The sequence below is a fragment of the Bos grunniens genome, chromosome 18 (genome assembly GCF_055505025.1).
Source record: "Bos grunniens cultivar Pamir isolate PY7600 chromosome 18, Bosgru_T2T1.0, whole genome shotgun sequence".
Taxonomy (NCBI): Eukaryota; Metazoa; Chordata; class Mammalia; order Artiodactyla; family Bovidae; genus Bos; species Bos grunniens.
This window is the reverse complement of record NC_141182.1, coordinates 14,426,320-14,449,067: the sequence shown is the minus strand read 5'-3', so window position 1 is coordinate 14,449,067 and position 22,748 is coordinate 14,426,320.

Genomic DNA, 22,748 nt, shown 5'->3' with positions numbered 1-22,748 from the left:
AGACCCCGCACAGCCACAGACAGATAACCTGTTAAAAAAAACATAGGTCAATGATGAAATCAGAGGAAATTTAAAAATACCTTGAGAAAAATGAAACTACAACCATACAAAAGCTACAGAATGTAGTAAAAGAAGTTCTTAGAAGGAAGTTCATAGTGATATTGGCCTTCCTCCCAAAACAAGAAAGATCTTAAACAATCTTAACCTACCACTTAAAAGAATTAGAAGAACAAACAAAAACTAAAGTCAGCACAAGGAAGAAAATAAACATCAGAGCGGAAGTAGGTATTTAAAAAAACAGAAAAAAAATCAATAGAACAAGAGTTGTTTCTCTTTAAGGATAAACAAGACTGACAGCTCTGACCAGGCACACCAAGAAAAGAGAGGACCCAAATGAACAAAAACAGAAGCATAACAGCTCCTACCACAGAAACAGAGAAAAACCGCAAGGAGATACTATGTGCAGTTATATGCTAACAAATTTGACAACCTAAGAGAAATGGACAAGTTTCTAGAAATACACAGTCCACCAAAACTGAAGAAGAAACATAATTTGAAGAGACTAATCATTTGAAGTGAAAAAGAGTCTGTAATTAAAAAAAAAAAAACAACTCCCAGGCTTCCCTGGTGGCTCAGTAACAAATAAGCCACCTGCCAATGCAGGAGACATGGGTTTGACCCCTGATTCGGAAATATCGCACATGCCGTGGAGCAATTAAGCCACAGCTACTGAGCCTGTGCTCCAGAGGCCAGGAGCCACAACTATTTAGCCCATGTGCCGTAGTGAGAAGCCCAAGTACCACAATTAGAGAGTAGCCCCTGCTCTATGCAGCAACAAAGACCCAGCACTGCCAAAAAAAAAAACAAAACCTACAAATGTGAGTCCAGAACCAGATGGCTCCAGAGGTGAATTCTACCAAACATATAGAGAACTTACTCAAACTCTTTCCCCCAAAAAAAGAAGAGGAGGGAACACTCTCAAAGACATGCTATGAAGCCACCATTACCCTGATACCAAAACCAGACAAACACAATTACAGGCCAATGTCTTTGATGAACAAAGATGGACAAATCCTTAACAAAATGAGCAAACCAAATCAAACAACACATAAAAAGAACAAACCAAAACCAAGTGAGATTCAGCGCAGGTTCTTAAGGATGGTTCAATATAGGTAAATCAGTCAATGTGATACACCACATAAAAGACAAAAACAGTCATCTCAACGGATGCAGAAAGGCACGTGACACAATTCAACATCGATTCATGACAAAACTCTTAGCAAAGTGAGTATGGGGGGAACATACCTCAATATAATAAACGCTATTTATGAGGCTTCCTTGATGGTCCAGTGGTTAAGAATCCACTTTGCAATGAAGGGGACACTGGTTTGACCCCTGGTCCAGGAAGACTCCACGTGCACATGCCTCAGGGTAACTCAGCCCGTGTGTCACAACCACTGGAGCCTGCACAGCTAAAGCCCCTGCTCCGCAACAGGAAGCGTCACAGTGCGAAGCCAGTGCACAGCCACAAGGACCCAGCGTAACAACAACAACAAGTGTATATATATATATATATATGTATTTTTTAAAGCTATTTATGACAATAAACTGTGGAAAATTCTGAAAGCGATGGGACTACGAGACCACCTGACCTGCCTCTTGAGAAACCTGTATGCAGGTCAGGAAGCAACAGTTAGAACTGGACATGGAACAACAGACTGGTTCCAAATAGGAAAAGGAGTACGTCAAGGCTGTATATTGTCACCCTGCTTATTTAACTTATATGCAGAGTACATCATGAGAAACGCTGGGCTGGAAGAAGCACAAGCTGGAATCAAGCTTGCCAGGAGAAATATCAATAACCTCAGATATGCAGATGATACCACCCTTATGGCAGAAAGTGAAGAGGAACTAAAGAGCCTCTTGATGAAAGTGAAAGAGGAGAGTCAAAAAGTTGGCTTTAAGCTCAACATTCAGAAAACTAAGATCATGGCATCCGGTCCCATCACTTCATGGGAAATAGATGGGGAAACAATGGAAACAGTGGCTGACTTTATTTTTCTGGGCTCCAAAATCACTGCAGATGGTGACTGCAGCCATGAAATTAAAAGACGCTTACTCCTTGGAAGGAAACTTATGACAAACCTAGATAGCATATTAAAAACCAGACACATCACTTTGTCAATAAAGGTCCGTCTAGTCAAGCCTATGGTTTTTCCAGTGGTCATGTATGGATGTGAGAGTTGGACTGTGAAGAAAGCTGAGCGCCGAAGAATTGATGCTTTTGAACTGTGGTGTTGGAGAAGACTCTTGCAAGTCCCTTGGACTGCAAGGAGATGAATCCAGTCCGTCCTAAAGGAAATCAGTCTTGAATATTCATTGGAAGGACTGATGCTGAAGCTGAAACACCAATACTTTGGTCACCTGATGCAAAAAGCTGACTCATTTGAAAAGACCCTGGTGCTGGGAATGATTGAGGGCAGGAGGAGAAGGGGACGACAGAGGATGAGATGGCTGGATGGCATCACCGACTCAATGGACGTGGGTCTGGGTGGACTCTGGGAGTTGGTGATGGACAGGGAGGTCTGGCGTGCTGCAGTTCATGGGGTCACAAAGAGTCGGACACGACTGAGACTGAACTGAACTGATGACAGACCCACAGCCAACATAATAATAATGGTGAAAAGCTGAAAGGGTTCCCACTGAAATCTGGAACAAAATAAGGATGCCCACTGTCACCTCTTCTATTCAACACAGAAGACTGGACACCCTAACTACAGCAATAATAAAAGAAAAAGGAAAGGTACCCAAACTGGAAGGGAAGAGGTAAAATTCACTATATGCACATAATATGCTACTGTATACTGAAAACCCTAGACTTCACGCAAAAACTACTAGAACTGATGAACAAATTCAGCAAGATAGGCAGGATACAAGATTAACATACAGAAATGGGTTGCATTCTTCACATCAACAATGAAATAGCAGAAAGGGTATTTAAACAGTAACTGCTCATTTCTTTTGCCATGCCACGCAGCATGCAAGCACCTTAGTCCCCTGACCAGGGATCAGACCCATGCACCTTGTCGTGGGAGTGCAGAGTCTTAACCACTGAACTGCCAGGGAAGTCCCGAAATATCTTTTAAAGCTGCACTCCCCACAATAAAGTGTTTGGGAATAAACCTGACCAAGGAGGTGAAAGACTTATACACTGAGACCTGTAACACTGATAAAGGGAATCAAAGATGATTCAAAGAAATAGATATCCCATGCTCTTCGATTGGAAGAATATTGTTAAAATGGTCATATTACTTGGAGCAATCTACAGATTTAATGTGATTTCTATCAAATTACCCATGACACTTTTCACAGAACTAGAACAAAGTAATCCTGAAATTCATATGGAACCATAAAAGACCCAGAATCACCACAGCAAACCTGAAGAAAAAGAACAAAACGAGAGGCATACCCTTGCAGACTTCGGACAACACCACAAAGCTGCAGTAATAAAACTGGTGTGGCACCGGCAAAAACAAGACGTAAGACTCGATGGGGCAGAGCCCGGAGCCCGGAGCCCGGAGCCCAGAGCCCAGAACGGAGCCCACCAAATCAAGCTGGGACAAAGGAGGCGCGAATATGGGAAGTGGGAAAAAGTGTCTGCAACAAGTGTTAAAAAAGCTGGACAGCTACATGTAGATCAATGAAGTTACTGAGAACACACTCTCCTACCGTTCACAAAAATTAAAAAATGGCTTAAAGACTTAAATATAAGATACCATAAAACTCCTAGAATAGAGTACAGGCAAAACGTTCTCTGACATAAATCTTACTAAAGTTTTCTTAACGTCAGTCTCCTAAGGAAATAGAAAAGAAAAATAAACAAATGAGACCCAATCAAAGTTTTGTACAGCAAAGGAAACCATAAAACAAAAAGACAATCTACAGAATAGGAAAAAATATTTGCAAATGATGCGACCAACAAGGATTTAATTTCCAAAAGATACAAACAGCTCATACAACTCAACAACAAAAAACCACCCAATTGAAAAGAGGACATTAGACCCACATAGACATCTCTCCAGAGAAGAGATACATATGGCCAATAGGGACATGAAAACATGCTCAACATCACTAGTGATCAGAGAAGTGCAAATCGAAACTACAGTGAGGCACCACCTCACACTGGTCAGGATGGCCATCAGTAAAAAAGCACAAAACAAATGCTGGCCCTGATGCCCGTGTGCCGCAGCTCCTGAGCCCACACACCACAGACAGAGTTGGCACGCTGCGTGAAAGATCCCACATGACACAACAAGTATCCCACATACTGCAGCGAAGACCCAGTACAGCCAAGTTAAAAACAAATGCTGGAGAGGGGGAGGGGAAAAGGGGACCCTCCTGCACTGTTCGTGGGAATGTGAGCTGCTGCAGCCACTGTGGAAAACAGTACAGAGGTTTTTCATCATCCAGCAATCCTGCCCCTGGGTATATATCCAAACAAAACTGTAATTCAAAGAATTAAGATACATCAGCCACTATGTTCATAGAAGCCTATTCACAGTAGCCAAGACATGGAAGAAACCTCAATGTCCATCAGCAGATGAATGGATAAAGAACATGTGAGATATATACATGTATTTAGTATATGCAATGAAATACTACTCAGGCATAAAAAAGAATGAATAATGACAACACTGATGCAACTAGAGATTATCATCATAAGTGAAGTAACAAAAAGCCAAATACCATATGATATCACTTAATGTGTGTCATCTAAAATATGCCAACACGAAGCTGTCTGTGAAACAACCAGAATCACAGACACAGAGCACACACTGGTGTTTGCCAAGGGGATGGGGGCTGGAGGAGGGATGGAGCAGGAGGCTGGAGTTAGCAGATGCAAACTATTGTATATGGAATGGATAAATAAGGTCCCACTGTACAGCACAGAGAACTATATTCAGTGTCCTATGATAAACCATAATGGAAAAGAATACAATAAAAGAATGCACATCTCTCTGTATATGACTGAAACATTTTGCTGACAGCAGTTACTAATACAACATTGTAAGTCAACTATACTTCAAGAAAAACACAGATACAGACACATACAGACACACACACATGTGTGCGCACATACATACGCACACACACATGCATGCATCTACACACAACACACATACATGTGCACACATGCACACACACAACACACACGTGTATATGAACACATGTAACACACGTGTACACACAATTCACACACACACACACGTATACACAGGCACATGCAGACATATATAACATACACCCAGTACACACGTGTACACACAACATAACTGCATACACATTCACACATATATACACGTACACACACATAATATGCACACATACATATATGTACACACACATGTACACATACATGTATATATACACATGTACACACACACACATATCAATTTGAGGGGGGAGGAAGACCTGGGGAATAAAATGCCCCGAATACTCTTCAATGCTCTGACACACCCCTGGGAACACAGAAGGCCATGCACATGTGCAGGTCTGTGTGCACATGTAGGAAATAACAGAAGCCTGAGATCTCATGAGGCAGGAAGTGAAGGCCAAGGCAGAGCTGTAACCTGAGGGAATTTAAGAGCCTTTGGGTAAATGGGAGATGACTTACTAGATCACAGACATCTCTGTCTAGTCATCAGCTGAGCAACAAGCTAAGAGTACAGAGACCTCCTGACCCACATGCAGCAGGGTCTCAGACTTTACAGAATCCTTTCAGGAAAGTCACTAAACACAGAAGGGAGACAGAAAGTCTGGGGAGCAGGAAACTGATTTCTTGAGTCACCACATTATACTGATGTTATTTAAAATGAATACTTTTGAACAGAAACTTAGTTATACAAAGGAACAAAGTATGGCCCATAAACTAGGAAAGTTTTCAAAAAGAAACTAATAGATACTATCTCTGAGTATGCTCAAATGTTAAACATACTAGATAAGACAAAGTCAGCTTTCAAAAATCAGGTTCAAAGAACTAAATGAAACTATGTCTAAGGAATTAATACGACAGAATGGTTCTCACCAAGAGAATACTAGTAAAGAGAAAATTTGTTTTAAAAAGAAAACAAATTCTGCAGTTGGAAATACATTAACAGAATTTGAGTGGGCAGAAAGAAAGTAAAAGTTGCTCAGTTGTGTCTGACTTTTTGCGACCCCGTGGACTATACAGTCCATGGAATTCTCCAGGTTGAAATACTGGAGTGGGTAGCCTTTCCCTCCTCCAGGGGATCTTCCTAACCCAGGGACTGAACCCAGGTCTCCTGCACAGCAGGCATATTTCTTTACCAGCTGAGCCACAGGGGAAGCCCTTGAGTGAGGAGAAGAACCAGCAAACCTGAAGACACGTCAACTGAGATTATCATAATGTGAGGACCAGAAAAAAGAAGGAAAATGAGCAGTTCCAGAGACCCTCAGGATGTCACCAAGGGTATCAATGCTGAAAGGTAGGGCCAGAAAGAAAGAGACAAAGGGGAAGATGGTTAATTTTATGTCTGTGGCTAGGCCACAGTACCCAGAAATTCAGCCAAATATCCCTCTAGATGCTTCTGCGAGGATATTTTAGAGGAGGTTAATATCTACTGTAAATCACTAGAGGCTGAGTAAAGTATATATTATGGGGCTCACAGCAAGTTGCCACCCAGTCACTTCAAGGCCTTAACAGAAAATGACTGAATCCCATAGAGAGGAGGGGAACCAGCCCCAGACTTCTTTAAAACTCAAATGCAGCATCCACTCATCCCTGGGTCTTTGGCCTGCCAGCCTCCACAATCATAGAAACCAAATCCTAAAACCTACCTATCTACCCATCTATACATAATATCTTCTAATGATTCTGTTTCCTTGGAGAACCCTAATACATCAAAGTAAAGAACCAGCTTTTATAAGTTTTATACAAATGCTAAAGGAAATCATGCCTAAATAATTAATGTGACAGTTAAGAGAATTGCTATCTTAACAAATAGAGGATACCAATAGAGAGAGAGAATCAAAATGTTTAAAGACCCAAGGGGAGGGACTTACCTGGTGGTCCAGTGGCTAAGACTGCTATTTCCAACACAGTGGGGCTGGGTTCAATCCCTGGTCAGGGAACTAGATCCCACATGCTGCAATTAAATATTCCACATGCCACAATTAGAAGATCTCACATGCCACATCAAAGATCCTGCGTACTGCAACCAAGACCCAACACTGCCGCATAAATAAATACTTTTAAAAAAAGACCCAAGGGGAAATTCTGTAATTGCAAAGTTCAAAAGCTGAATTTGAATTGGTAGAAGAGTCAGAAAATTTGGAGTTAAGTCAATGAAGATGGTCTGTTTGAGGAAAAGAAAGAAAAAGATTGAATAAAAAGAGCCTGAGACCAGTGGTTGTTATCAAGTGTAGCAACTTATTCACAGCGGGAATCCTAGACAGAGACAACAGGGCAGAAAATATGTGAAGAAATAATGGCCAAAACTTACCCAAATTTACTGGAAAAAACTATCTTCAAGAAGTTCAATGAACTACAGGGAGGATAAGAGATCCATACCTGGATGCATCCAGATGTTATTGTCAAAAGCTAAAAAAACAAAGAATCTTGAAAGTAGCATGAGAAGTCATTTTAGCCCTCAGGATAGACCTCCAGTAGTATTTACAGCTGATTTCTTATCAGAAACCACGGAGGCCAGAAGGCAGTGGGATGACATGTTCAAGGCACTAAAAGGCTGCCAACCAAGACTTCTGTACCTGGTGGAACTATCCAAAAAACGAAGGCGACAGTAGGCCACTTCCAGATAGACAAAAGCAGAGAGCTCATTGCTAGCATATCTGCCCTTCAAGTGATACAAAAAAAGAGCCCCTCTGGCTCAAATGAAAAACAAAAGTAACTTGAACTTACAGGAATAAATAAAAGACACTGCTAAAGCAACTCTATGGACAAACATAAGACAGTGTGGATGCACTTCTATTTTAAACTTCTGCTTTATTTAGAAGACAGCTACACAAAGCAGTAATTATAAAACTGTTCATGCATTTACAATGTATAAAGATGTGATTTGTGTGTAATTTGCAGCACAAAGGCAGGAAGGAGACAGCTATGCTGGAGCAAAGCTTTTGGATACTATGGAAATCCCTTACCATGTTGATTGTAAGCCCCACACCAATTTTTTTTAATATACAGTAAAAGAAATAGGAATTTACAAGGAATACTAGAAAATATCAAACAAAAGAAGGCAGTGACAGAGGAACTGACAAAGAAAACAGAGTTAACAACACATAAAAACAGCAAAATGTCAGAAGCCTTATTAGTAATTACTTTAAATGTACATGAGTTAAAATTCTCCAATTAAAAGGTAGAGACTGGCAGAATTAATTTTAAAAAGATTATGACTCAACTATTTGTTATCCCCTGGAGTTTGATGTCTCCAGAGGAAGTTCCTCTGGAGAAGGAAATAGCAACCCACTCCAGTATTCTTGCCTGGAAAACACCATGGACAGAGGAGCCTAGTGGGCTATAGTCCACAAAGTTGCAGTCAGACACGAGAGAGGGACTGAGCATGTGCACATGTGCACACGCACGCACACACACACACACACACACGTACATGCATGCATGTGTACAAGAGACTCAGCAAAAACTGGCACTCCAGAAAGGAGACCTAGACAGACAACAATCACAGCTGGAGATGGCACTCTCATTTTTCGTATGGATGGAGCAGGTAGGCAGAACATCAATGAGGAAACAATACCAACACCATAAACCAACGAGACTTCTAAACACTCATTCTGCTCAAGTGCACAAGGAATATTTTCCAAAAAAGACCATCGGTTAGGCCATAAATCCAGGTTCAGTACTGAGATAAAGTATACCATTCCGTTTTATTCCATTCCAACCACAATGGAATAAAATCAGAAATCAGTAACAGGTGAGAATTTGGAAAATACAAAAATTATGTGGAAATTAGACATCACACTCATAAATAGTCACAGAAGAGGTTACAAGAAAAATCAGAACATACTCTGAGGAACTTAATAGAAAAAAATGGAGCTAATGCACCACAGAATTAGCAACAGAAGCATGTGGGAAGGGTGCCCACTGAGCCCCTGCGCTGAGGCACCAGAGCAGGGATGCCCGAGGACATCCCTGAGGCCAGCACCACGACCAGAGGGTAAGAGTCATGACCCCCAGGTGAGACGGAGCCAACACACTCCACCCTCCTCCTCTGCCGATACAGCGCTGAACTTGAGCAGAAAGGAGCACAGCTAGTGGACAGAGCTGGGAGCACGGACCTCAGGTACTGCCGACCCAGCCCTATGTCTACAACTGTCTTTTCTTGCAGGGTCACCCACCTTGAATTTAACACGATCTGAGATCCAGGACAAAACACTTCGGGCTGGAGGAGGGAAAGTGGGGATTCCTAATGCTCAAACTGAGCATGGTAATCCCCTGTTCCTTCTCCTCCAACTTCTAATGTCCCAGTCCAGGCAATTCTGTGGTGGGACTGGCAATAGCTGGTAAAGGAGCTGGGTGGTGAGGTGGGGCCCAGGAGGGCCAATACTGAGGAATGGAAATTTTTTTCTGCTGAGAGCAGCTCTGAGACCAAGAGGGGGGCCAACTCCCATGGCTTTTTCCTCTCTCTCTCCTCCCACTAGGCTTCCCTGGTGGCTCAGTGGTAAGGAAGAATCCACCCGCAATGCAGGAGATGCGGGGTTTGATCCCTGGGTTGGGAAGATCCCCTGGAGAAGGAAATAGTAACCTGCTCCAGTATTCTTGCCTCGGAAATCCCACAGCCAGAGAAGCTTGGCAGGCTACTGTCTACAGGGTCACTAAAGAGTCAGACACGACTTAGCGACTAAACAACAATTCTCCCAGTAGGTGGCCCTGGATATGGACCCACACCCAAGTTCACAGCAGAGCTGGGTAACTAACTAGACACCCAAGTATCTGCCTGAGGATCAAAGGGGTGAAGAGAGCACCAGGAGACTGTGGGTAGAGAGGAGATCGGAAACGTCGAGTCCCCAGGTGATCTTTTCACTCCAGGGCTCAGCCCACCCATACATACGTGGGTCTGTCTCTAATCAGCACAGGACAAACTCTGGAGCAGGGACCATGCACACCCAGACCGCAGACTGCCTTGTGTGATACACATCTGGGACCGACGAGAAGCCAGGAAGGCTCTGAGCTGGAGCCCACAGACAGAGGCTGGAACTTACGGCTTGACTCTATCCAGGTGGGCTGCCCAATAAAACTAATATACCTATCTTCATGATTTTTAAACAAGATCCAGCATCCCACAGTCAGGGAAGGGATACAATTTAAAAGACTCTTCAGCATATGAAAACCAGAAGAATTTCAATTCACACAGGGAGACAATCAACAGATACCAGTGCAAAAATGGCAAGGATGTGGGAATTCTCTCACAAATATGATAAAGTACTGACTATGCAAATACACAAACTGCAATCACTAACATTCTTCAAACAAATGTTACAAAATAGAACATCTCATAAAAGATATAAAGAAAACCCAAGCTGAAATTTTAAAACTGAAAAATAAAGTAAGCACAATAAACTCATTATATGCACTTAATAGCAGAATGGAAGGAGTCAGTGAACTTGAAGAGAAATCAACAGAAATTGTTCACTTTTAATTATAAAGTGAAAAAACATGTTTAAGAAATGAACAGATCCATAGGTACCTCGGGGGATGTAAACAGTAGGTCTAACATTCACAGAAGCCACAGAAGGAGAGAAGAAAGACGGTGCTGAAAAGGTTGAGGAAATAAAAAACTAAAAAAACACGTTCCAGCTGGGCAAAAGATATACACCAAAGATTCAAAAAGCTAAGAAAACCCTAAAGAAGGTAAGCCCAAAGGAAGCCACGCCTAAGTAAATCATAACCAAACATAAGGAAAGCCGAAGAGAAAGAAATGAACAATCTGAAAAGGAAATGACTGAGAAAATTTCTTTTACAAAAACTTCATTAAAAAACAAAATTTTTAGGAGTTAACTTAATGAAGGGAGTGAAAGAATTACACAGTGAAAACTATAAAAGAACTTAAAAGAAAACATAAATAAATGGACAAATAAATGGACACACAGCCCATGATCATGGATTGGAAGATTTCACATTGCCAAGATGTCAGTACCACCCAGAGTGACCTACAGATTCAACACAAGTCCTCTCAAAATCCCAAGGATATTTTCTTCACATTAAAAAAAAAAATCATTCTAAAATTCCTATCCAGTCTCAAGGGACCCTGAACAGCCAAAATGATTTTGAAAACGAACAAAGCTAGAGAATAGATTTCCTGACTTCAGAGCTTTCTCCACAGGTACAGTAATCCAAGCGCATCTGCCCTCAAGACAGACACACAGACCAGTGGAACTGAGACCCCAAGAATAAGTCTCACCCCCCGGGCAGGTGAGTCTACACAGGACGCCAGGACCGTTCAACAGGGAGCAGGCCGTCTCCCAGCAAACGGTGCTGTGAAAGCTGAACATCCCCTGCAGAAGGATGGAGCTGGACCTGGAATTACTTAACACCGCATACAAAAAACAACTCAAAGTGGATCAAGTCTAAATGTACAACCCAAGACTATAAAACTCCTAGAAGAAAACACAGGGCAAAAGCTTTACAACGCTGGATTTGTGATGACTTCTTGTTTATGACAATAAAGGCCCAGGCAACAGCAACAAAAACAGACAAACTGGACTTCATGATGCATCAGAAATGCATCAAAAGACACCATCGACAGAGCAAGAAGACAACCCGTGAGATTAGACAGAGCATTTTAAAATCATCTATCTGATAAGGGATTAATATCCAGGATATGTAGAGAACCCATAAAACTCAACCACACAAAAAACCAAACTTTTCAAAAATGGGCAAAAGACCTGAACAGTCCTTTTTCCAAAGAAGATGAACAAATGGTCAATAAACACATGAACAAATGCTCAACGTGACTAATCATTGCAGAAAAGCAAATGAGAACCACAATGAGAGACCCCCTCATACCCATCAGGATGGCTGCTAACCACACAACAACAAAACGGAAAACAGCAGGCCCTGGTGAGGATGTGGAGAATTTAGAATGTTTGTGCACTACTGGTCGGAATGTAAAACCATGCAGCCACGGGGAAAACACTGTGGAGGTTCTTCAAAGGGTTAGAAATATAATTACCACGTGATCCGACTTCTGGGTACATACCCCAAGCGAACTGAAACCAAGGTCTCAAAGACACACGTGTACGCCCATGTTCTTGGCAGCACTATTCGCACAACAGCTAAAACGTGGAGCAAAGCCACTATCCATTGACGGTGAGCAGATAAGGAAGAGGTGGTGTACACAGACACTGGCATTTTTCAGCATTTACAAGAGATGCAGTGCTGATAGATGCTTACAGCATGGAGGAACCTCGAGGGCATTATGCTAAAAGAAATAAGACAAATACTGGATGATTCCACTTATATGAGATTAATACTGTAATTAGTCAAAATCAGAGAGACACAATATACAGTGGTGGTCACCAGGGGAGGGGAGAACCAGGAGTCATTTAATAGGTGCAGAGTTTCAGTTTTACAAGATGAAGAGAGTTATGTGGATGGAGGGTACCGAGGGCTACACATAATGTGAAAGTATTTAACTGAACTGCACCCTAAACAGTGGTTAAATGGTAAATTTGTGTTATGCGTATTTTAACACAATAAAAAGAAAACCTTGAGTGAGATAAAGATATCTACAATGTAATACAAAGTAAAAATAATGCATCTCAAATAGACCCATCCTGCAAGAAGTGTTAAAAGAAGTCCAGACAAAAGTAAAGTAACATCGGAGAATCTGCATCTACCTAAGGACACAGAGATCTTTAGAACTGTCAATTACACGGCTAAACTGATAAGGGATATCGTACGTATTTCTTCAAAACATAATTGCCTGTTTAAGAAATAACAGTGCATTTATGGAATAAACATGAAAATAAATGTTAACAACAACAGCTCAAGAAAAGTACGGAAGAGATGGGAATGTGAAACTGAGACAGGCTGGGTGGGCCCTGGGACCCCTGGCTGCAGTGCTGGCACCTGACGGACCTCTTCTCAAGCAGCTGGGGCAAATGATGGACAGAGAGATACACCAAGACCCAACAAGTCCCAACTGCCACTTCTGAAGGGCTTGGTGCTGCACACACACCACCAGCTAAGGGCTGGGCAGACCACCCAGGCCCTGCCGTGGCCTGAGTCCTGGACACACCTCTCCCCTCCCCTCCCAGAAGGAACCAGCTCCCCCACCCCCAGGGAGCAAGCAAGCAGGGGCCCCAATAAAGCCTTGCCTGAACTTCACGTGTGACCTCTAGTCAATTTCTCTTGATGAGGAGGAGGCTAGGAACCCTGGTCTGTATCAGACTTAGTGGCACCCAACTTGGGGCAGCTGTCCCCTTCCAAAGAGAGGGTCTGGGCACCTCTGGGCCCACTGAACAGAGCTTCCCCATGGGTGACAAGCGGCCGCCTGAATTTCTTACTTCAGCGTCACCGTGTTTGTAAGTCTGCCTTCCTGGCCCCTGGGACCTCAGACCCTCATTCGGGCAGTGCTTTCCCTCCCTGAAATCTGTCCATGTCTCTCTCCTCTCACTGAGAGTGGATGTCGGGCAGCTACAGTCTCACTCCTCTCGGCCTGTGAACCTGCTCCCTCTGACGGGTGACAGGCTGGCCTCGCCCCGTGCAGACCCTGGTCCAGCAGCATCCCCCTGACCAGAGAGGAGAGTGACAGCGGTTCAGACCCTAGTCATGTAGTGGCTGGAATACCTATCGTCCCAGTGTTCTCGCCTTTATTTCCCTGCTGTCTTGTTCTCTTTTTCAGCTTCTTCTGTCCCTCCCTCTTGATCCTTACACCTACACTTCCATACCCTTTATCCCCAAATATCTTGATTCTGTCTTTAGGTTTTCATCATTGGTATCTTGGTTTTATGCCGTTTTGTCTGTCAACACTGCAGGCACGAGGGAGCATTTAAATCTTGAAATACAAGCGGGCCCCACATGGCCTGAGGCTCCAGCCTCGGGTCACTTCCAGGAGCAGGAGTGCCATCTCTCCTGTTTTCACATGTAACTTTTCCGCCTGGGCTCTCAGGAACCTCCTGATCCATCTGTAGTCCCCAGAGAAGGTGGGAAAGAGGCCTTTCAAAATTCAAACAACAAAACTATAAGGTCTCTGGTTCTGTCTTGATGTAACAACTAACTTGCAAGCGAGCTGTATTTAACTGGCTTAAAGGAAAGTGCGTGCATATATACATTATCATAAACGTGAAAGAAAACTCACCAGAATACATTTCAGGTTCCTGTGATTTGGGAAATATTCAATATTGAATTAAACCTGGTACTAGAGCTAGCTGAAGCCTGTGGATTTAATTAACACAGACCTGTCTTTAGAGTCATCGACATTAAAGTGCAAGTCGCTCAGCTGCATCTGACTCTTTGCGACCCCATGGACTATACAGTCCACAGAGCTGAGCATAATACTTTTATTGTCGGGTTTCCCAGGTGGCGCAATGGTAAGGAATCCGCCTGCAATGCAGGAGGAGCAAGAGATACGGGTTCAATCCCCGGGTCCAGAAGATGCCCTGGAGTAGGAAATGGCAACCCACTCCAGTATTCCTGCCTTCTATTGTACCGAGGGTCACTGAAAGTCAGTACGTGCATATTGTTTCTGTCATAAAGTCTGTCATCAAGGAGAATAACCTGATATGATTAAATTTTTAAATAAATGTAACTGAGATAAGAGCTTTTTGGTCAATTCTATGGGAATGACTATGTTGCAGAAATGTCCATCACCAAATGTTGGAAACTTGAAACTAAATTAAAAAACAGGAGTTCATTGAATATCTAGGCCACTTCAAATAAGATGAACTATTGGAAAGTTCACTGCTAAGTAGGTCTAGATTTACCTACATCTGTCTTCTTATGAGGGAGAAACTAAAGCTGTCTGGTGCCACCTGAAATGTTCTCTATCAATCTATAGGATATAATGTAAAAGACAGTTCCTGGCTGCTTATGGAAAGTAGGATGTGTGCTATCAGAAGGGAAGGTATGAGAAATGGAAATATTTAATTGACAGGAAAAAAGAGGATTTTTAAAATAAAGCTGGCTGTTTCTGAATGGGAGAAAATATGCTTACAGAAAGTTACAGAACGTCTGCAGAAAAGAACACTGAGAATATATTTTTGTATGTGGTCAGGAATTCTAAGGCTGGATTAAATTTAATTAGGTAAATGGATTCTATTAAGAGTAGGCTACGCAAGACTGGATTTGGTTTTTCTCTCTCACAAGAAAACAAAGCTTTCTTGGAATGCTGCTCTTGATATCAAATTGTGTGAGTTTCTGTGTCTTTAAGTGATCTGTATTTACTTTGAAATCTTTTTTTTTCACATTAGAACAACTGTTTCACAGCAACCTATCATTCTATCTGAACAGGTATTTTAAAGCTTTTGACAGACTTTCCAAACATCAAATTCTAACTAAAGTGCTTTTGATCTCTAGCTAACTCTGGACCACTTCAAAGGGCCCCTGGAGCATCCCAGAGAGACCCAACTACTGGGCTCCTCTGATATGCTGCTGCTTGTGTCAGATGGAATCATCAGCCTCTCCCCAGTTTGATCACAGCCACCAAACAGGGAAAAGGGTTTGAGCTTCTTCTTCTATCTAGTCTTTTCACTTTATGTCCCAAATCCCCTGTGTGAATACTCCCACCTCCAGGCCGTCAGGTCCTGACCTCGTGGCATTTTCCACTGTGCCCAGCTCCAGTTCCTCCAGGAGGTCCTTTCTGCACCTGCAGGGCCGCTTCACTACAGGTGGTGGCAGCACATCCAAGGCTACAGACAACCCACTGGGCTGGGGGCTGCCCGGAAGCCTGCACTGGAACCTCTACAGGTGCTCAGTCTCAAGGAACACACCCCAACACAGGGACGCTTACTTCAGGACACGAGCGTGCTCTGTTGGCCGTGCCACTCAGCGTGTGGGATCTAGCTTCCCAACCAGGAATCGAATCTCGGCCCTGGAAGTGTGGAGTCTTAACCACTGGACCACCAGGGAAGTCCCAGACATGAGCTTTATAGACAACAGACCCCCTTGGGGAGCCCTGGGAGTGCACTGGGGCTGGTTCAAACGCCCCCCTCTCAGGGACTACTCTCATGGGGGGCCTAGGTCAACCAGAGACGTCTGGTCAGGTGCCGGGAGAGGAGAGGGTGCTCCAAACCCCATTAGGTAGGAAGGGAACCTGGAGGATGTCTGACCGTCTCTCCACACAGCCTCCTAGTACGACGCCTCCAGACGCAGGACTTCCTTTCTTGGAGCTCTTTCTCAGGTGCAGGCCACTCCACACGGCAGGATCCTCTGCTAAGCCAGAAGGGACACCTCTGGAGTACATCCTTGGAAATGAAAAATCCTAGAACTTACCTGGTGGTCCGGTGGCTAGACTTCGCACTCCTCCTGCAGGGGGCCCAAGTTCCATCCCTGGTTAGGGAAGTAGATCCCACACGCTGAAACGAAGAGTGCACGGTGCAACTAAAGAACCTGCGTGCCGTGACTAAGACCCGGCACGGCCAAATGCATTTTTAAGAATTAATGTATTTAAAAAGAGATGGGTCGGGACTTTGCTGATGGTCCCATGGCTAAGACTCAGTGCTCCCGATGCAGGAGGCCAAGGTTCAATCACCGGTTGGGAAACTAGATCCCACATCCTGAAACTAAGACCTCGAGTGGCCAAATAAATATTTTTAAAAAAAAGACGGGTTGAAAAGGGAAAAACTTAACCTGTACTGTAACACTGCCTGACCTTTATATGAGTTGGGGAGGGGTGGGTGGAGAAAAATGGCCTGAAAGTGGGTTCTAAATTACAACACCATCTTGAAGCTGGCTCTTTACTGTCACAAGATGGGAAAATGGACTGAGGTTCCCTGTGCCCAAGCCTTCCTGGCACTTTACCAAACGCTGCTCTGTGCAGCTCCTGTGCTTGGGGAGCCACACAGTACTCCCGACATTCTAGACAATCTCTTCTAAGCCTCCCCAACTCTCAGGGGGACCTGAGCCCCACCCACCTCTTCAGACTCCTCTGACCATCCCACACTCCGCCTCCCTGTGTCCCTCACACTCTCCATTACTTCAGGAAAGAGACCAGAGCCTCCGGGGTAACCCAGGATGGGGAAAAGTGTACCCTCTCAGGAAGTGGCAAACGGCGAAGGGACAAGCAGAGTACATGCCCTTCCCTAACCCACTCAGCCCAATGCAGACAGAGCCTGGGAGGGTTTCTAAAGACGCTGGTGAGTTTGCGGAAGGGTTTCAGCCTTAACTCTGGCCTTTGATTTGGAAGGGTGTCCAAATGGTCCTGCCTACTTGCTGTGCCTGTGAGGACACACAGAGACTTTGGGCAGCAGCCCAGGGGCAGGCTGACCAGCTTCCCAGGGACCAGTCCACACATTTTGCTATGGGTGTGGTCCCAAAAGGGAATTATAATTCCCAGGAGGGAACAGAAGCCAGGAAGCACACAATCTACTGTGCGTTAGAAGGGACGAGAAAGTGTATCAAAAAGCTGGTTAACTATGAAAGGGCTAAAGGAGTGACCAAGAAGGAAAAGAAAACCCAGCCCTCTTTCAGGCACAGCTTGTGGAGGCTTTCAGAAAACTGACTAACGTTGATCCATCTCCCCGAGGGTTAATCCTGCTGGTACAACATTTTCTCAGCCAGTATCCCCCTCATATTAGGCAGAAACTCCAAAAGTTACAATTAGGCCCACAAACTCTGATGCCCCAACTTCTAGAGATGATCTTTGGGCTATTTAATAACCCAGATCAAGCTGAGGAGGAAGAGAGAACCCAATGTGAAAACAGGAAGGCCAGGCTTCAAGCTAAACTGAGCTATCAGCCACATCTTTCGACTTCAGGACAACCAAGGATCAAGGAAGTTTAACCATCGACCTGGAGATAAACCAGAAGGGGAATGCTTCAAGTCTGACGGCCACTGGGCCCCAAAGTGCCAAAAACCACCCGTGGACCATGCCCAGCCTGCAAACGAACAGGTGACTGGAAATGGGACTACCCCGGTCCTGAAAGGGAAGGGGAAAGGGGGCTCCCGCTGACAGCCATGCTGGACAACTGAGGCGGCCCAGGGATTTGGCAGCTCCCTGCAACGAGATGTAAGTCTCCATCGGAAGCGCCGGGTGTCCTTGACGCGGCTCGTAAGACAGCCAGTTTTTTAACTGACATGGGAGCCATTTACCACTCTGTCTTGACCTCTCATTCTGGGCCTCCAAAAGCTGTACTGGGACCCGCGTGGACAGAAAACCTCACACCTGTTTCTCTGCGGGGCCTCTAACGGGCCAATCTGAGCAGCACCTGACCTCACGCGCCTTTTCAGGTGTGCCTGCAGGTCCCCCCCCACTCTGGGCTCCCTCAGGGTCACATCGTTAGGAGACCCTGAGCACCCCTTTTCTTGACTCTAGACCAACTGAAAGAGCAACGGCCTGTTCCCAGCCGTATTCTACACGCAATAAACACTTCCTTCTGAGAAACCTGTATGCAGGTCAAGAAGTGGTTAGAATCAGACATGGAACAACGGACTGGTTCCAAACTGGGAAAGGAGTACGTCAAGGCTGCATTTTGTCACTCTGCTTATTTAATTTACATGTAGACTACATCATGAGGAATGCCATGCTGGATGAAGCACAACCTGGAATCAAGATTGCCCGGAGAAGTATCAATAACCTCAGATATGCAGATGATACCAACCTTATGGCAGAAAGCAAAGAGGAACTAAAGAGCATCTTGATGATGGTGAAAGAGCAGAGTGAAAAAGCTGGCTTAAAACTCAATATTCAAAAAAACGAAGATCATGGCACCACACCTGGTCCCATCGTTTCATGGCAAATATATGGGGAAACAATGGAAACAGTGACAAACTTTATTTTCTTGGGCTCCAAAATCACTGCAGATAGTGACTGCAACCATGACATGAAAAGACACTTAACTGCTCCTTGGAAGAAATCATGGGGTTGCAAAGAGTCGGACACGACTGAGCTGAACTTGGAAGAATAGCTATGACAAATCTAGATGGCGTATTAAAAAGCAGAGACATTATTTTGCAGACAAAGGTCTGTCTAGTCAAAGCTATGGTTTTTCCAGTAGTCACGTATGGACATGAGAGTTGGACTATCAAGAAAGCTGAGTGCTGAAGAATTGATGCTTTTGAACTGTGGTGTTGGAGAAGATTATTCAGAGTCCCTTGAACTGCAAGGAGATCAAACTAGTCAATTCTAAAGGAAATCAATCCTGAATATTCATTGGAAAGACTGATGCTGAAGCTGAAGTTCCAATAATTTGGCCACCTGATGTGAAAAATCGACTCATTAGAAAAAACACTGATGCTGGGAAAGACTGAAGGCAGGAGAAGGGGATGACAGAGGACGAGATGGTTGGATGGCATCACTGACTCAATGGACATGAGTTTGAGCAAGCTCCGGGAGATGGTGAAGGACAGGGAAGCCTGGTGTGCTGCAGTCCATGGGGTCAAAAAAAGTCAGACACAACTGAGCGAATGAATAACAACAAAACCAGACAGTTTGGAACAAAGGGATCCCTGGGAGGGCTATAAATGCCCAACCTGTAAAAGTTAGCCTTAAACCAGAATCCACTTATCCTAACTAGAAACAAGACCTCCTAAAGTTGAAAGCAGAAAAGGTTTGGAATCCCTTGTAGATAAGTCCTTAAAACACGGCCTCTTGGTGCTCCATCAGTCTCCCTGTCAAACCCCTATTCTGCCAGTTGTTAAGTCAAATGGGGAATACAGGATGGCACAAGATCTAGGGGCAGGAAATGAGGCAGGGGTCCCTACACACCCCTCTGTGGCCAATCCTTGTTATATATCAGTCTAGAATCCTGGACATGCCAAACGGTTCTCTGTGCTTGACCTCAAGGATGCCTTCTTTGGCATCCCAGTTCATGCCTCATCTCAGTATCTGTTTGCCTTCGAGTGGCCTAACCTCCACCTGGGCCAAATGCAACAATATACCTGGACAGTACTGCCTCAAAGGTTTCGGGACAGCCCACATATGTTCACCCAGAGCCTAGGTAAAGAACTAAGGGAAACGCAGCTACAGTAGTATACTGTTAGTATACTGACCATGAAGGAGTTATTCTACGGTATGTAGATAACACACTAACACGCAGGCCCACCATGGAGGAGTTATTCAGCAGTATGCAGATGACATACTAACAAGTTGTCCCATCATGGAGCCCTCAGATCAGAACCCACTGAAATCCTTCATTTCCTGGGAGCCTAGGGCTATAGGCTATCTCAGAGAAAAAGTACAATCAAGTTAAATATCTGGGATATATTATAAGCCCTGGAGGTAGACAGCTATCTCGATAGAGAAAACAAGCTGTTAGGCCTAAGTGCTCCAAAGACAAAGAAACATCTTTGTGCTTTTTTAGGCAGGGCAGGATTTTGTAGAATCTGATTTCCAGGATTTGGCCTAAGGGCTAAGTCCCTACGGATGAAGCCACTGCAGATACAGAACCGTTACTTTGGACTGGGGAACACAGAAAAGCTTTTAATAATACCACACAAGCCCCTGCTCTGCATCTCCCCAATTAAAAAAAAATTTATCCATACATAGCTGAACACAGGGGACATTCTGGGAGTTCCTATACAAAAGCTAAGAGAAGTTCCTCTGCCTCCAGGCTGTTTTTTCTTCCAAACAACTAGAGTCTATGCCCCAAGGTTGGCCTGGATGCCGCCAGGTGGCAGCTCCCCTACTTTACTGGTGGAAGAAGCTAACAAGCTTACCTTTGCACAGTCTCTGGAGGTCCAGACCCATCATCAGTACAGAGGCTCCTAGAGATTAAAGGCCACCCCTCACTAACGGAGGCCACTTTACTAAGGACCAAGCTTTGCTCCTTGACTGCCCAGAGCTAATCCTCTAACCTGCCACACCCTGACTCGGCTATCCGAATGCCACGGCAAGCCGAGATGTAACACACTGCTGCTCTGGAACCTTGGCCAGGTCTATGCCTGCAGGCCTGATCCTACAGAGGAGGCCACAGAAGATCGAGGAGCCTGGCTTACTGACGTGGCCACAGCTTCCTTACAGATGGAGTCAAGAGGGCACGGCATGCTCTGGGCAGCACCCACAGTGCTACGGAAGCAAAACCTCTGCATCCAACACTTGAGCCCAGAGGGCTGAGCTAATAGCCCTGACTTGAGCCTTAACCTGAGGGGAAGGAAAAATTATACACAGAATCAAAATAAGTCTTCCTTGTCTTATACGCCCATGCAGCTATATGGTAAGAAAAGAGGACTCTTAAATGCAAAAAATTCCCATGTAAAATATGGGGCCGAGAATTTTACATCTGCAGAAGTGGTTCAAAACCAAACACAATAGTCCAATAAATTTTTTTTTAAATCACAACACTTTAATCAACTATACTCCAATAAAAATTTTAAAAACAAAACCAACACAAACACAATTAGCTGACAATCCTTGCTATTCAATATGGGCGAGGACACTGAAAACTGGTTCCCTAGTTTATTCTTGTGGATCCCAGAAGGTATAAAAAACTTTCTGCCATATGTAAGTAGATAGCCAATGGAAATTTACTCTATGACTCAGGAAACTCAAACTGGGGCTCTGTAACAACCTACAGGGCAGGAAAGGGTGGGAGGTGGGAGGGAGATTCAAAAAAGAGGAGACATATGTACATCTATGGCTAATTCATGTTGATATATGGCAGGAATTAAATCAATATTGTAAAGCAATCAAAAATAAATAAATTAGAAAAAAAACTTTCTGGCAGGTTTTCATTTTCTCATAGCCCTCTTTTCAGCCGTGACTTATGCTGCATCTCGTTTACAGTGTTTTGTTGCCTTCCCTACTATTGTGACTCTGTGACTAAGACTTTTTGGTCCAACAAGGAGACCTGTGACCAAGAGGTCCAGATCTTTCACTCTAAAAATAGACATGTTAAACTTTAACCCTGAGGTTAACAAAAATATACAGCCAAGCAAGGACAGTACCGCCTGCCCTGTCTGGTCAACAGTTTAAGGAGGCCCTTTCACAGTTACCCTGGTTCTTCCTCTTTCTAGGCCCTTTAATGGATGTTGTTGTTTTCTCCCTTTTCTGGCCTTGTTTGTTTAAGCTTCTGGTTAAGTTTGTGTCTTTTAGGCTCCAACAGTTTGAAGTGAGGCTCATGATGACACAAGAAATCCAGCCCATTCGGGGGAGAGCGGCACGGGTCCCCCCGGTTCCTGGAACACTCAGTGAGGAGCTCCACACCCCCAGGGCAGGCTGGGGTCTGTGGCCCCTGTCAAGCAGGGGGAAGTCTAGGAGAAGAGACCTTGGGCCACACCCCCTTAGGAATAAGGGTGTAGAGCCTCTCCGGGGAGCCGGGCAGCCTGGGACTTGAGCCCCTAAGGGTGTAGAGCCCCTCTCCGGGGAGCCGGGCAGCCTGGGACTTGAGCCCCTTCGCGGAAGTGCTGCAGTGCTTGCACCTGGACAGATGTCTCCTCGATCAACAAATACAAAGAAACTATAAGGGACTAATAATAGCTGCCTGCAGGTGCAGTGTGGCAAATTATGGACAAAAGATACAAAGAGACCAGAAAACCCAACTGCCGTTTCTGAAGAGCTGCCAGAGCAGGGTACTGAGCGTGCCCCTGTGTGGCACCA